The sequence below is a fragment of the Oryctolagus cuniculus genome, chromosome 20, assembly GCF_051225735.1.
Source record: "Oryctolagus cuniculus isolate XC-2025 breed Fujian yellow rabbit chromosome 20, ASM5122573v1, whole genome shotgun sequence".
Classification (NCBI taxonomy): Eukaryota; Metazoa; Chordata; class Mammalia; order Lagomorpha; family Leporidae; genus Oryctolagus; species Oryctolagus cuniculus.
Genome location: NC_142886.1, coordinates 53,569,717 through 53,587,430, shown reverse-complemented (window position 1 = coordinate 53,587,430; position 17,714 = coordinate 53,569,717). Strand labels below are relative to the sequence as shown.

Sequence of the window (17,714 nt, the reverse complement as noted above, 5' to 3'; positions counted from 1 at the left end):
TAGTACACCCTGGAGGACAGTAGATGATGGATCCATTATGAGGTCCCGTCACCAAGGTGGGAACGTTGATACAGCTTCATACTCCTTCATACATTTCCAGCTGCCATATTTTGAGTACAATGGCCTAATTTATCATCTCAATAAAACATTGGCAAACACAATGCCAGTATTCAGAGAACTGATCTGAAGTTGGGCATTTTTGTTAATCTTTACATATGTGTTTTTTGAATAATACCTGTACTCATTGAATTTGTATTCCTTAAAAAATAAATTTAGACTGCTCCAAGTTGGTGGAATAGGGAGGGAGCACACTGATAGCCCAGGGAAAGATAGTTTAATAAAAGTGGAGATACTGTAGTCTCAGGGAAGAGTTAGGGAAAAACCTACAAAGGAAACTCTTCTGGAACTAGTGGGACACAATGGAACTACATGGAGGGCACGAGCGCCCATGACTCAGGACCCCAGTGCTGAGTCTACGCACCAGCGCTGGAAAGGGAGGTGAGGTGAAACTGCAGTAGCCCAAGACACTGGCGGAAAAGCAGCAGGAAGAGCCTAGAGGGAATGAGGCTTGAAGCCCCATGGGGGAAAATTCACCATGCTAACTAGAGGAGAGAGAAAAAATAAAATGGACCAGTACGGACACGATTCCCTCTCTCCACTCACCTTACAAAGGCAAGCAAGACAAAGAGCAGGTGCCATTTGGACATACATAACAGCTGCACCAGCTCAGGGCTGTGCCCACCCTCAGCCAAGCAGAAAAACATGACTCTGGTGGGGAGAAATACCAGGAGGTTAAGACCTAGTGAATATGTGCAGCTTATGAACTGGGACTGTGAAAAAAGAAAAAACTGAGGGTGTGTGAGGGAACTCACAGAGTACCTGAGACATGAGTACTCTCGGGAGACACCACAAACTCAGTAACCTTGGCCAAACAGTGGGAGACATTGCAGGGGAATCTGAGCTTACACAGAGGGCTGCACAGATCCTTTGTGTGGTCCTTGGGACAGAGTGGACAAATATTATACCCACTGGGGCTAGTGCTCAGGCACTGGTTGCCTTCAAGGAGAATAGCTCATCTGTGCAGAATTACTTCCCTTCTGAATAAAAGAGAGAGAAACTTTACCATGCCAAACCTGGGTGTGCCACCTTTGGCACACCCTTAACCCTGAAGAACTGCACAGAGCCCTCTGGACACACCCACCACAAGCCTCTAGAGATTTACCAAAAGCAGACAGTCCACTTAATCTAGGGTCATAGTATAATGAGAAAAGCCAACACAGCAAGGAAAAAAAAAAAGAAGAAGAAACCAAAGAATATTTCCCAATACCAAACAACAAATGCAGAAACCAAGGAAACAAGAACAAGGAAGACATTATGATGCCCCCAAATGAACATGACACTCCAATTCAAGATTATGAAGATGATGAGATAGCAGAAATGCAAGATACAGATGTCAAAAATTCATGATAAGAATATTTAGAAGTTATCAAAAACAAATTCATGAACTACAGAAATCCTTACTGGATAGAAAATCTCTCTCATGAAAATGAAATCTTAAGGAGGAATCATAATGAAATGAGGAATCTAGTAGAACCTGAAATTATGATACTGAAGAGAAATGAAAATGAAATGAAGAATTCAATGGAACTAATGACAAACGCACTTGAGAGCCTTACAGACTGAATCAGTGATATAGAAGAGACAATATCAGACTTAGAAGACAGAGCACAGGAAAGTATACAGTCAAACCAAAGGCAAGAAGGGGAAATTAGAAATTAAAAAAATATTGTTGGGAATCTACAGGATACTATTTAAAAACCAACATTCAGGTTCTAGGAGTTCCTGAAGGCATGGAGAGAGAAAGAAAGGATTGGAAGGCCTTTTTAGTGAGATACTAGGAGCAACCTTCCCAGGTTTGGAGAAGGACAGAGACATCCAAGCACATAGAACCCCCAATAAACGTGACCAAAAGAGATCCTCACCACAACGCGTTGTAATTAAACTCACCACAGTGAATTATGGAGAAGAGGTTCTAACATGTGGAAGAGAGAAACGTCAGATTACTCTCAGAGGATCTCCAGTTAGACTCACAGCAGACTTCTCATCAGAAACCCTACAGGCTAGGAGGGAATGGCAAGACATAGCCCAGGTACTAAGAGAAAAAAATTGCCAGCCCAGAATATTATATCCTGCTAAGCTCTCATTTGTGAATGAAGAAGAAATAAAGACTTTTCATAGCAAACAGAATTGAAATAATTTCTCACCACTAGTCCAGCCCTGCAAAAGACCCTTGAAGATGTGTTACACACAGAAACACAGAAACACAACCATCAATACGAAAGAAGGTAAAGGAAGAAAAACTCCCAGTAAAAGATCACAGGAAGTTCAAAGCCTATATTAGAAATATCTTTGGGAAAATGGCAGGGCAAAGTTACTATTTATCAATAATCACATTGAATGTTAATGGCCCCAACTCTCCAGTTAAAAGACAGACTGGCTGAATGGATTAAGGAACAAAACCCACCTATTTGCTGCTTACAAGAAACACATCTTTCCAACAAAGGTGCATGCAGACTGAACGTGGAAGGTTGGAAAAGATATTCCATGCTGAGTGAAGTAAGCCATTCCCAAAGAGACAAATACCATATGTTCTCCCTGATCGGTGACAACTGACTGAACACCAAAAAGGAAACCTCCTGAAGTGAAATGGACACTATGAGAAATGGTGACTTGATCAGCATAGCCCTGACTGCTAATGGACAACTTAATACATTATCCCTCATAGTATTTTTTTTGTCTGCTCTACTTAATATGACTGGTTTAATTCTGTAATTATCACACAGTTATTCTTAAGTGTTGAAAATTAACTGAAATGTGATCCCTGTTAAACATAAGAGTGGGAATAAGAGAGGGAAGAGATGTATAATTTGGGGCATGCTCGGGCTGACTTGCCCCAATTGGTAGAGTTGGAAACATACCAGGGGATTCCAATTCAATCCCATCAAGGTGGCATGTGCCAATGCCATCTCACTAGTCCAAGTGATCAATTTCAGTTCACAATTGATCATAATGAAAGGACTAAGAGTCAAAGGGAGCATATAAACAAGTCTAGTATCTGCTAACACCAACCGATAGAATAAATAAAGGGGAGAGTGATCCAACATGGGAAGTGAGATACTCAGCAGACTCATAGAATGGCGGATGTCCTAAATAGCACTCTGGCCTCAGAATCAGCCCTAAAGGCACTCGGATCTGGCTGAAAAGCCAATGAGAGTATTTCAGGCATGGAAAGCCAAGACACTCTGGCAAAAAGATCTCTGTGAGTGAGATCCCAGTGGAAAGAACAGGTCTTCAAAGAGGGAGGTGCCTTTCTCTGAAGGGAGGAGAGAACCTCCACTTTGACTATGACCGTGTCTAAACAAGATAAGAGTCGGAGAACTCAAGGGGCTTCCATAGCCTTGGAAACTCATAACTGGTGCATGGGGAGATTACTGATGCCATAAACAGGAGTGTCAATTGGTAAAGTCAACAACAGGAGTCACTGTGCACTTACTCCTCATGTAGGATCTCTGTCCTTAACATGCTGTACACTGAGGCTTAATGCTATAACGAGTACTCAAACAGTATATTTCACTTTGTGTTTCTATGGGGGTGCAAATGACTGAAATCTTTACTTAATGTACACTAAACTGATCTTCTGTAAAAAAAAAAAAAGAAAGAAAGAAATTATCAATTCCCAACTTGACTCTCACTGGGATTAAACATGACAATAGGTCTGCTCTGATTTCATCATCATTTAAAAAAATCATCTATTATTTTTCACTTTATGTTCCTGTGTGGGAGCAAACTGTTGAAATACTTACTTAAGGTATACTAAGCTGATCTTCTGTATATTAAGATAATCGAAAATGAAACTTGATGTGAATGGAAGGGGAGAGGGAGTGGGAAGGGGGAGGGTTGTGGGTGGGAGGGACGGTATGGGGGGGAAGCCATTGTAACACATGAGTCGTACTTTGGAAATTTATATTCATTAAATAAAAGATAAAAAAAAGACAGACTGGCTGAATGGATTAAGGAACAAAACCCACTTATTTGCTGCTTACAAGAAACACATCTTTCCAACAAAGGTGCATGCAGACTGAACGTGGAAGGTTGGAAAAGATATTCCATGCCAACAGAAACCAAAAAAGAGCTGGCATAGCCATATTAATATCAGACAAAATAAACCTTAACACAAAAACTATTAAGAGAGACAAAGAAGGGCACTACATAATGATTAAGGGATCAATTCAACAGGAAGATGTAACTATTATAAATGTATATGCACCTAATTACAGGACACTAGTTTATTTAAAAGATTTGTTAAGGGACTTAAAGGGAGACTTAGACTCCAATACAATAGTACTGGGGGACTTCAAACTCCACTTTCAGAAATATATCAACCAGACAGAAGATCAACAAGGAAACAGCAGATTTAATCGACACTATAGCCCAAATGGATCTAACAGATATCTATGGAACTTTTCATCCTACACTTAAAGAATATACATTCTTCTCAGCAGTACATGGAACCTATTCTAGGATTGACCACACACTAGACCATAAAGCAAGTCTCAGCAAATTCAAAAGAATTGGAATAAAGCTGGAAATTAGCAACTCAGGAATTCCTAGAACATATGCAAACACATGGAGACTGAACAACATGCTCCTGAATGAACACTAGGTCATAGAAGAAATCAAAAGAGAAATCAAAAACTTTCTGGAAGTAAATGAGGATAACAACACAACATATCAAAACTCATGGGATACAGCAAAAGCAATGTTAAGTGGAAAGTTTACAGCAATAGGTGCCTACATCAAGAAATTGGAAAGGCACCAAATAAATGAGCTTTCAATGCATCTGAAGGATCTAGAAAAACTGCAGCAAACCAGACCCAAAACAGGTAGAAGAAGAGAAATAATTAAAATCAGAGAAAAAGTCAACAGGATTGAATTCAAATAATTACAAAAGATCAGCCAAAGGGCTGATTTTTTGAAAAAATTAACACAATTGACAGACCATTGGCCCATCTAACCAAAAAAAGAAAAGACCCAAATCAACAAAATCAGAGATGAAAAAGGGAATGTAACAACACACACCACAGAAATAAAAATAGTCATCAGAAATTACTACAAGGAGCTGTGTGCCAGCAAACAGGGAAATCTATCAGAAATGGATAGATTCCTGGACACATGCCACCTACCTAAATTGAACCATGAAGACATAGAAAACCCAAACAGACCCATAACTGAGACAGAAATTGAATCAGTAATAAAGTCCCTCCCAACAAAGAAAAGCCCAGGACTGGATGGATTCACTGCTGAATTCTACCACACATTTAAAGAAGAACTAACTCCAATTCTTCTTAAATTATTCAGAACAATCAAAAAAGAGGGAATCCTCCCAAATTCTTTCTATGAAGCCAGAATCACCTTAATCCCTAAGCCTGAAAATGATGCAGCATTGAAAGAAAATTAAAGACCAATATACCTGATGAACATAGACGCAAAAATCCTCAATAAAATTCTGGCCAATAGAATGCAACAACACATCAGAAAGATCATCCACACAGACCACGTGGGATTTATCCCTGGTATGCAGGGATGGTTCAATGTTTGCAAATCAATCAATGTGATACACCACATTAACAAACTGCAGAAGAAAAATCATATGATTATCTCAATAGATGCAGAGAAAGCATTCAATAAAATACAACACCCTTTCATGATGAAAACTCTAAGCAAATTGGGTATAGAAGGAACATTCCTCAATACAATCAAAACAACTTATAAAAAACCCACAGCCAGTATCCTATTGAATGGAGGAAAGTTGGAAGCAGTTCCATTGAGATCCGGTACCAGACACGGATGCCCACTCTCACTACTGCTATTCAATATAGTTCTGGAAGTTTTAGCCAGAGCCACTGGGCAAGAAAAAGAAATTAAAATGATACAAATGGGGAAGGAAGAACTCAAACTATCCGTCTTTGCAGATGGTATGATTCTTTATTTAGGGGATCCAAAGAACTCTACTAAGAGACTATTGGAACTCATAGAAGAGTTTGGCAAAGTAGTAGGTTATAAAATCAATGCACAAAAACCAACAGACTTGGCTGGCACTGCAGCTAATTAGGCTAATCCTCCACCTTGCGGCACTGGCACACCGGGTTCTAGTCCCAGTCGGGGCGCCAGATTCTGTCCCGGTTGCTCCTCTTCCAGGTCAGCTCTCTGCTGTGGCCAGGGAGTGCAGTGGAGGATGGCCCAAGTGCTTGTGCACTGCACCCCATGGAAGACCAGGATAAGCACCTGGCTCCTGCCATCGGATTAGCGCGGTGCACTGGCTGCAGCGCGCTGTCCGCAGCAGCCATTGGAGGGTGAACCAATGGAAAAAGGAAGACCTTTCTCTCTGTCTCTCTCTCTCACGGTCGACTCTGCCTATCAAAAAAAAGCCTTTGTATACACAGGCAATGCCACGGCTGAGAAAGAACTTCTAAGATCAATCCCATTCACAATAGCTACAAACCAATCAAACACCTTGGAATAAACTTAACCAAGGATGTTAAAGACCTCTACAATGAGAATTACAAAATCTTAAACAAAGAAATAGAAGAGGATACCAAAAAATGGAAAAATCTTCCATGCTCATGGATTGGAAGAATAAATATCATCAAAATGTCCATTCTCCCAAAAGCAATTTATAGATTCAATGCAATACCAATCAAAATACCAAGACATTCTTCGCAAATCTGTAAAAAATGATGCAGACATTCATATGGAGGCACAGGAGACCTCGAATAGCTAAAGTAATACTGTACAACAAAAACAAAGCTGGAGGCATCACAATACCAGATTTCAAGACATACTACAGGGCAGTTATAATCAAAACAGCATGGCACTGGTACAGAAACAGATGGATAGACCAATGGAACAAAATAGAAACACCAGAAATCAACCCAAACATCTACAGCCAACTTATATTTGACCAAGGATCTAAAACCAATTCCCAGAGCAAGGTCATCTATTCAATAAATGGTGCTGGGAAAACTGGATTTCCATGTGCAGAAGTATGAAGCAGGACCCCTACCTTACACCTTACAAAAAATCCACTCAAACTGGATTCAATATCTAAATCTACGACCCGACACCATCAAATTATTAGAGAACATTGGAGAAACCCTGCAAGATATACGCACGGGCACAGTCTTCTTGGAAAAGACCTGAGAGGCACAGGCTGTCAGAGCCGAAATTAACAACTGGGATTACATGAAGTTGAGAAGTTTCTGTACTGAAAAAAACAAAAAAAAAAAAAAACAGGAAAGTGAAGAGGCAACCAACAGAATGGGAAAAAATATTTGCAAACCATGCAACAGATAAAGGATTAATAACCAGAATCTAAAAAGAGATCAAGAAACTCCACAACAACAAAACAAACAACCCACTTAAGAGATGGGCCAAGGACCTCAACAGACATTTTTCAAAAGAGGAAATCCAAATGGCCAACAGACACATGAAAAAATGTTCAGGATCACTAGCCATCAGGGAAATGCAAATCAAAATCACAGTGAGGTTTCAACTCACTCCGGATAGAATCCTCACATACAGAAATCAACCAACAACAGATGCTGGCGAGGTTGTGGGGAAAAATGGACACTAACCCGCTGTTGGTGGGAATGCAAACTAGTAAAGCCACTATGGAAGTCAGTTTGGAGATTCCTCAGAAACCTGAATATAACCCTACCATACAACCCAGCCATCCCACTCCTTGGAATTCACCCAGAGGAGATTAAATTGGCAAATAAAAGAGCTGTCTGCACCTCAATGTTTATTGCAGCTCAATTCACAGTAGCTAAGACCTGGAACCAACCTAAATGCCCATCAACAGTAGACTGGATAAAGAAATTATGGGACATGTACTCTTTAGAATACTATACAGCAGTAAAAAAAACAATGAAATCCGGTCATTTGCAACAAAATGGAGGGATCTGGAAAAGATCGTGCTGAGTGAAATAAGCCAGTCCCAAAAGGACAAATATCATATGTTCTCCCTGATCGGTGATGACTAACCAAGCACCAAAAAGGGAACCTGTTGAAGTGAAATGGACACTATGAGAAGCAGCGACTTGATCAGCCCTTGTCCTGACTGTCGAGGAACAACTTAATATTTTATCCCTTTTAGTATTTTTTTGTTCTACTAATACTATTGGTTGACGTCTTTAATTAACACACAATTATTCTTAGGTGTTTAAATTTGATTGAAAAGTGATCCCTGTTAAATATGAGAGTGGGAATAAGAGAGGGAGGAGATGTACAGTTTGGCACATGCTCAATCAGACTTGCATCAAACGGTAGATTTAGAAATGTGCCAGGGGATTCCAATTCAATCCGATCAAGGTGGCATGTACCAATGCCATCTCACTAGTCAAAGTGATCAGTTTTAGTTCATAATTTATCATAATGATAGGATTGGGATTTAAAGGGATCACATATACAAGACTAGTGTCTACTATTAACTGCTACTATTAACTGATAGAATTATAAAGGAGAGAATTATCCAACATGGGAAGTGGGATACACAGCAGACTCATAGAATGTCAGATGTCCTGAACAGCACTCTGGCCTCAGAATCAGCCCTTAAGGGATGGGAGAGGGAGCAGGAGATGGGAGGGTTGCGGGAGGGAGGGAAGTTATGAGGGGGAAAAGCCACTGTGATCCAAAAGCAGTACTTTGGAAATTTATATTTAATAAATAAAAGTTAAAAAAATAAATTTAAAAAATAAAAAAGATTTAAATATTTTAAATAATATTCTTACATGGACATCATGCATGCTGTTCCTATATTTCCTCCAAGGTTTTAAAAGATGTTGAAACTGCATGTGCAATTTTTTAGAAAAGATTTATTTATTTACTGAAAGTCAGTGTTACACAGAGAGAGGGAAAGACACAGAGACAAGTTCTTCCATCTGCTGGTTCATCCCCCAGATGACAGTGACACCAGGAGACAGGAGTTTCTTCGGGGTCTCCCATGTGGATGCAGGGGCCAAATACTAGGACCATGCTTTTCTGCTCTCCCGGGTGCATCAGCAAGAGACGATTGGAAGTGCCGCAGCTGGAACAGGAACACACAGCACTATGGGATGCAGGCATCACAGGCAGTGGATTCACCTGCTGCACCACAGTGATGCTTTCTCCATTTCTGCGCATTTGTTCTCAGTGTACAAATGCAGCACTGATGTTTCCTAAATGGCACCTAGTGGTGGAGTATATTATTCTCCATCATTTCGTGCATGGGCTGTCAGCCCTGAGCTTGGCAGTTTGTTTTTGTTAGAACTTCCCTCTTCATGATATTCACTCGCTGCCACCCAGACCTAGTGCCTACATCAGGGAACACACAACCTCAACTACTTATCCTGCGTGTGAGCGTCCACACATGAGACACAAGAGGCACCCATCCTTCATGCCCTGGCTGATGTCACTAGGCACAAAGACCTGTATCAAATCAAAGATGTCCTGAAATCATAACTGTACAGAATCATGGAAAGAATCATATGTTCTGTGTCGTTACCTGTGCTACTAAACACCAGAGGACACTGCTCTGCCAGGAACCTGTCCTATCTGAAGTGCACAACCCCATGCCTGCTATACAGGGGCAGCACATGCAAATAGGGCCTCCCTCTGCCCATGAAAACCAGCCCAGCCCTCACCCTGCAGCTCTGCCACAGGAGCTCCAGCCCCAGCACTCCCAGGTGTCCACTCAGTGATCACACTCAACACAGACGCTCACCATGGAGACTGGGCTGCACTGGGTTCTCCTGGTCGCTGTGCTCAAAGGTAATGATGGGGAACGCAGGGCACTGAGTCTGGGAGAGGATGTGAGTGAGAGACACAGAGAGTGTGAGTGACAGCTTCCTGACCAGGACGTCTGTGTTTGCAGGTGTCCAATGCCAGAAGCAGCTGGAGGAGTCCGGGGGAGGCCTGGTCCAGCCTGGGGGATCCCTGAAACTCTCCTGCAAAGCCTCTGGATTCGACTTCAGTAGCTACTACATGAGCTGGGTCCACCAGGCTCCAGGGAAGGGGCTGGAGTGGATCAGAATCATTTATGCTGGTAAAGGTAGCACAGACTACGCGAGCTGGGTGAATGGCTGATTCACCATCTCCAGCCACAACGCCCAGAACATGGTGGATCTTGAAATGAACAGTCTGACAGCCGTGGACATGGCCACCTATTTCTGTGCCAGAGACACAGTGAGGGGCCCTCAGGCTGAGCCGAGAAACAAATCTCCCTGCAGGGCCGCACGGCTCCACCAGGAGGCACACAAGATGCACTGAATATATATTCTGGTCATGTGTAGGTGCAGAGGGACAATAAGCCCTGGTTTCCTATTAGGCAATTGGGGTTTCCTCTCCTCTAACGCATTTGAAGAAATGGTTCTACTCTTACGATTCTGTCCCCGCCACTGACTTCACTGACAGATAGAAACTTTGAATAGAAGGAAGAAGTCCTACGTGACAATTTCGGGTTCATGACTGACAACTGTCCTCACTGCGATCAGATATCATGGGGATCTGTGAGGACCTCGTGAGTCTTTTCCAGTCTAACTCGTGCTGGTGTCCTCAGGGCACTGCTGACTCTAGGACAATTTTACTTTTCCCTTTATATCCTGGAGACAGCTGAGCCAGGGTCTCTGGTCTGTTAAACCTCAACTATTTCCCTCTCTTCCTGTCAAAGTAGCCTGTGTGCAGAACTGAACTGACATTTTATTTTAAACCATGGGTGATCCACACTCACTTTCCACAGAATGTGGGCACCTTTAATCCTGGAACAGTCTGTGGTCCTTGTGTGAACGTCTCAGAACTCAGGAATGTACTTGCAGCTCAGCTGTGTCTCAGGCTGAGCTTCTGCAGGCACCTGGGAAGCCTACAGGGACTTCCTCATCCTCTAGGTCCTGGGACACGCCTGGGGTGCTCCCTGCATGAACTCAGAGGGGAAATGCACTGGACATCAGCAGTCAAGGTCATAACTGAATGGAAAGTGTTGGGTGTGCACTTCTAGTTGATCTGATTCTGTCAAGTGTTGTGGGACTCCCTGCACCTGCTGTGGTTCAGGGAGAGCAGAAAGTGGGACACACAGTGGCTGTGCACTCTGGGGCTGGAGTCCACATCACGGGGAGCTGGGTCTGTGGCTCCAGCATGATGACCAGTGTCCTGAGGCTGAATCACAGCTTCAGGAAGAGCAAGTCTCGGAGACCGTGTGTCCAGAGTCCCTGCTCTTCACTCCATGTCTATGCTGACTGGGGTCATCAATGCATTTGGAGACTTCCATCAGTATTAGAGAGGGAGACACCCAGGCTGCATATCAGAGTGATGGACACAGCCCATTTGCACACTTTCCCAGACTAGTAACTGACAGTGCACCCTGGAAGTCAGTAGATGATGGATGTGTTATGAGGCCCCATCACCAAGGTGGGAACACTGATGCAGTTCCATGCTCGTGGGTTCCAGCTGCCAAGCTTGATTCCACTGGAATTTATTTATCATCTCCATAAAATATTGGAAAATATTGGAAAGCACTACACCAGTATTCAGAGTGTTGAATCTCCATTTTTGATCATTTAATCATTTCCTTTACATAAGTGTTTGATATATAATACCAAAACATAGACATATGAGGTACAATGATATGTGTTGATAAATAAATGTATCAAATTGAGTTTTTATGAAGTCAGACTTATTGACATGCTCATCAGAAAACCACATGTTTCCATGGTAGAATGCCAGTTGTCTCCTGTTTTGGAATTCTGTAGACACAATATTCCCTTCACTGCTGTGACCATGCTGTACAGTAGATCCTCAGTGTGTGGATCCTGTGGGACTGGAACTCTGACCTTGCTCCAGCGTCTCCTCTGCTCCTTCCTTGCTCAGACGTTGGTCTTCACCATCATACTTCCTGCCTCTGTGACTTCATCCTTTTATCCCATGTATCCAGCATCACGTATTATTTGTCTTCTTGTTCTGCATGGTTACAGAGTGTACTTACCCTGACACATTATCCTTGGACATTATTCTCCAGGATCATCCGAGTTGTCCAAAATACAGAATTTCCTCATCTTTACTGCCATATAAACTTCCTGTTAAATATAATTTTGTCCATTTGTTCCATTGTTGATTCTTTCTTCATGAATATTTCACTGGATTGTATGTGTGAACTCTTGTGAATGATGCTGCATTAGTTGAACATGGAAGAGCAGAGGTGTTTGCCACATTGATTGCGGTTCCCCTGGACACCTCCCTGGGATTTCATATTCCTTCTACCCAGAAATGGTGTTTGAAGATCTTGTGAAAATTCTATTTCTCAGTTTTTGATGATTTTCCATAATAGATTTACTTGTTTACCTGACTTCGATCTTGTACCAGAGTTATCGTCTCTAGCTTCCTCCACATGGATTGTCAGCTCTGGATTGTAGGATAATACTCATTCTAACAGGAAGGATGGGATGTCTCATTGTGCATCTAATATGGACATGCGTGATGGTCCCAGATATTTTATATGTTGCCTTTATATCTTTTTTAAACATTTATGGATATTATTTCACTTATTTAGATATTTGCATTTACAAAGAGACTGAGACAGACAGTGATCTTCTAACTCCTGGGTCACTTCCCAGATGGCTACAAAAGCTTCAGCTGGGTCAGGTGACAGCCAGGTGCTTGGAATTCTTTCCAGGTGTCCACATGGCAGTACTTGGAATTTCACTACGGCCTCCCAGAGGGGCTTAGGCAGGAATCTGACACTGGAACCAAACAAGGACACAGCACTCAGCATCCTGACACAGGAGGCAGGAATCCCTCAGGCTAACTCCAGTGCTGCTCCTGTCACCACCTTATCATCACTGTATGTACACAATTGATTTCTTCCCTTGGGATTCAGTTGTCTGTGTTCATTCAACGTAAGGATCTAGGCTAGTAATTATATGTATAATTAGTCTTTCATTTATTTTTAGTGTCTATTTATTTTATTTGAAAAGCAGTGTTATGACCAAGAGGAAGAGACCAACAGATGGAGAGAGAATCTTCCATCCACTGGTTTCTTTCCTGAATGACTCTAAAGGCTGGGGGTTGGCTGAGCCTAAAGCCAGTGCATGGAACTTCCCCCAGTTTCCCACAGGGCTGGGAGGGGACAAACACTTGGGTCATGGTAGACAGTGATCTCCATTGCACTGCCTGCCTCTGTGAGTTCAAGCTTCTGGATTTCATATATAATTACTGTGACATATGATGTGTCTACATGTACCGGGATTATTTCTGTTATGATATTATGCTCCAGGCTGACCCACGATTTCCTAATGACAGAACAACCTCCTTCTTAATACTGAATAACATCCTTGACCAAATGCGAAATAATCCATTCACTGTTTCATGTACACTTGTGCAGGGTCTCATTTCACCCATACAAGGACAGACTGGGCCCAAGGAAAGGTAAGTGTTCTGCTCGCCCTTTTCCCAGCCTCGCGATCCTGGGTACAATCAGATGCAGTGGGGAGTCAAGTCAAGCAAGAACTCATTTATTGTGCTTGTAACAAAGCCTTTTAAAACACAAAATTGCAGAGTCATTGGGGCAGGACATAAGGACCAACCAATCACTTAAAAGATCATTTTACAAGGTCTTTGTTCTGTTAAACCTCACCTACTTAAGTCATCCCTCTCCTCCCGTCAAAACGAGCATGTGTACCAAACTGAACCTACAGTTTTTTCAATCTGTGGGTGATCCAGACTCACTTTTTACAGATTGTTCCCACAACTCCATTTTCCCTTTAATCCTGGAAAAGTCTGTGGCCCCTGTGTGAACGTCACAGCACTCAGGAATGTACTGCAGCTCAGCTGTGTCTCAGGCTGAGCTTCTGCAGGCACCTGGGGAGCCTACAGGGACTTCCTCCTTCTCTAGGTCCTGGGACCCTCCTGTGGGCTCTTGCATGAATTCAGGAGGGAAATACAATGGACATCTGCAGTCAAGGTCATAACTGAATGGAAAGTGTTGGGTGTGCCCTTCCAGCTGATCTGGTTCTGCTCCAGTGTCGTGGAGCCCCTGCACCTGCTGTGGTTCAGGGAGAGCAGAAAGTGAGACACACAGTGGCTGTGCACTCTTGGGCTGGAGTCCACATCACGGGGAGCTGTGTCTGTGGGCCCAACATGATAACCAGTGTCCTGAGGCTGGATCACCACTGCAGGAAGAGCCAGTCCCAGAGTCCATTTTTCCAGAATCCCAGCTCTCCACTCCATGGCTGTGCTGATCAGCGTCATCAATCCACTTTTAGTCTTTCCTCTATTTAGAGAGGCAAACACCCAGCCTGCATAAGAGTTCTTGACAAATTCCATTTACACGCTTTCACACACTTGTAACTGACAATGCACCCTGGAAGACAGTAGATGGTGGATGTGTTATGAGGCCTCGTCTCCAAGGTGGGAACATTGATACAGTTCCATGCTCCTGGGTTCCAGCTTCCAAGCCTGAGTACACTGCCTTTATTTATCATCTCCATAAACATTGGCAAACACAACACGAGTATTCAGAGAACTGAATCTGCAACTGGTCATTTTTGTCATTTTCCCTTCATAAATGTTTGATAAATAATATCTGAACATAAACATATGATTTACAATGTTATGTGTTGATAAAATTAACATATCAAATTGATAAAAAATTGATTGGAAATATGAAGTCAGAGTTATTGACATGCTCATCACAAAACCCACATGTTTCCATGGTAGAATGTCAATTTTCTCCTGTTTTGGAATTCCATAGACACAATATTCTTTCTCTTTTATTTTTAAAGACTTATTTTATTCATTTGAAGGACAGAGTTACAGAAAGAGGTAGAGACAGAGAGAGAGTTCTTCCATCTGCTGGTTCACTCCCCAGATTGCCATAAGTGTCTGAGCTGCGCACATCTGAAGCCAGGAGCCAAGAGCTTCTTCCGGGTCCCACACATGGGTACAGGGCCCCAAGCACTTCGTCCTCTTCTACTGCTTTCCAGGGCCGTAGCAGAGAGCTGGATTGGAAGAGGACCAGCCAGGACTAGAACTGGCACCCACATGGGATGCCGGCACTTCAGGCCAGTGCTTTAATCCGCTGCACCACATTGCTGATCCCACAATATTCCCTTAACTGCAGTCACCATGCAGTACAGTGGATCACTCAACGTGTGGATCCTGTCGTAGTGAAGCTCAGACCTTGCTCCAGTGTCTCTTCTGTTCCTCCCATACTCAGGCTTTTGTCTTCAGCATTGTACTTCTGCCTCTGTGAGTTCATCCTTTTATCCCACATAACTAGCATCACATATTATTTGTCTTCTTGGCCTGGATGGTTAGCAGAGTATACTTATCCTGACACATTATCCTTGGACATTATACTCCAGGATCATCCAAGTTGTAAAAATAACAGAATTCCCTCCACTTTACTGCCATATAAACTCCCTTTGGATTTATAATTTTTTCCATTGGTTCCATTATCCATTCTTTCTTCCATGAAGATTTCACTGGATTATATGTGTGGACTCTTGATAATGGCGTGTGGGGAGCAACTCGGACTAGACTAAGTTACTGAAATTAAGACTTATTCTATGCATCTGCTCTCCCACAATATGGCGCTGAGAAGGGAGTAAACAGCTTCTAGACAGCTGCTTCTTGCCAATTTGATTGACTGAGCTGCAGGAGCTGATCCTGCTCCTGTTTGGAGGAGAGCAGCGTACTCGGCATGTGGGTAGCAGAGTTGGGATTGGTGGAAGAGAACTATAAAGGAGAAGAGAGACAAGATGCACCAGGAACATCTAAGGGGAACATCCGGATAACATCTGAGCAGCCCCCAAGAGAGCCGGCCGGCGGTGTGCCGCTCCCCCACAGAAGTGTGGAAAGTGGCAGGGGGAGCTGCCCTTCCACAGAGGTGGAAGGATCGGCAGCCAACCCAGGAAGAACCAGCAGCAAACCCGGGAAGGGCCGAGCAAACAAAAGAACAGCGCAGGGTCTAGTGTCGTTCCTCCATGAAGAGGGGGAGTGACATAATGTTGCTGTGACTCGGATAGGAAGCCTAGGCGACATAATGGTGCCTTGACTCAGATAGGAAACCTAGGAGGGAAGAAGCAGGAAAAAGTGGGAAAATACTGGAGAGAGATTAGAGAGAGCCTAGGGAAAAGCCAGATGGAAAAAGTGCCAGAAGAAGTTAGGATTGAAAGCGAAAGTGAAAGCTAGAAGAAACTTAGACTCGGATACGGACTGTGGGGAGAAGCCAGGAGAAATGAGAGGGGAATATTTTTGGAAGAAAAGTTAGGAAACATACCGGGTAGAGAAAAATATGTTAGGGAGGATGAAGCCGCGGGGGCAGGCCAAAGCAGAGACGTAAGCTAGGTGGGATTCGTCAAGTCAGCCCAGGGAGCAAAAGGCGAAAAACTAAAACCAGAAGCGGAGATGTAAGCTAGGTTGGAATCCGTCAGATTAGCCCGGGGAGCAAAAGACGGGAAGCCAAACCAAAAGGCGGAGACGTAAGTTAGGTTGGATTTCGTCAGGTTAGCCCAGGGAACTTAGACTGAAAACCGAGAAGCGGAAACGTGAGCTAGGCCCTGATTCACGGAAGCCGCTGCGTGCAGAGAAAGCGCGCGGGGCACAAGCGGAAAGAGCGCACAGGGCGCGAGTAGATAGGAAGTGTGGGGCTGGCGCAGAGGCAGTGGTGCAGGCGCGAAGGGCACGGAGACCGTGGAGCGCGTGCGAAGCCGGGAAGCTGCAGAGATGAGAGAGGCGTGGGCTGAAGCCGCACAGAGCTGGGAAGCCACCACGGGGTGAGGTGCCAAGAAGCCGCCTTGGGGTGGGCACCGGAAAGCCCGGGGATAAGAGAAACAGAAGTATAGAAGTAAAATGAGAGAAATAGGAATGCTGGCAGATAGAAGTAAAATAGGAGAGATAGGAATGCCCGGAGACAGAGAAATAGAGAAAAATAAGGCCTCCCCACAACATGGCAATGAGAGGGCTCGGGTTCTGTCTGCCTGATTAGTGAGGCGGTGAGCACCTGCGGGCAGCTAGCAGCTTATGCGCCGCAGGTCACCGAAGACAGGCACGTTATCAACACCAATAAGTCTCCCCACAACACGGCAATGAGAGGGCTTGGATTCAGTCTGCCTGAATAGGCAATAAGCACTTGCAGGCAGCTCGAGCAGAGCGTGCACTGCAGGGCACCAAACACAGGCACGCATCAGTGCCTAAAAACCTCCTCACAACATGGAGAAGAGAGGACCTGGATTTGGTTTGCCTGATTGGTAGGGCTTGTAAGCACCTGTGGGCAACTCTAGCAAGCAGAGCAGAGTGTGTGCCGTGGGGCACCGAAGACAGGTGTGTATCAATGCCAAAAAATAAAAAGAAAGGGGGATCTGTGGGGAGCAACTCGGACTAGACTAAGTTACTGGAATTAAGACTTATTCTATGCATCTGCTCTCCCACAATATGGCGCTGGGAGAGGAGTAAACAACTTCTACACAGCTGCCTCCAGTTTGACCAATAACCTGCAGGAGCTGATCCTGCTCCTGATTGCAGGAGAGCAGCGTACTCGGTGTGTGGGTAGCAGAGTTGGGATTGGTGGAAGAGGACTATAAAGGAGAAGAGAGACAACATGCACCAGGAACATCTAAGAGTAACAT

At 43.7% G+C, this 17,714-nt stretch overlaps 1 pseudogene; it reads left to right on the top strand.

The window, feature by feature from the left end:
• The first annotated feature begins 9,821 nt into the window (after window positions 1–9,821).
• LOC149120212 (immunoglobulin heavy variable 3-11 pseudogene) lies at window positions 9,822–10,365 on the top strand (annotated as a pseudogene).
• The last annotated feature ends 7,349 nt before the right edge of the window (window positions 10,366–17,714 follow it).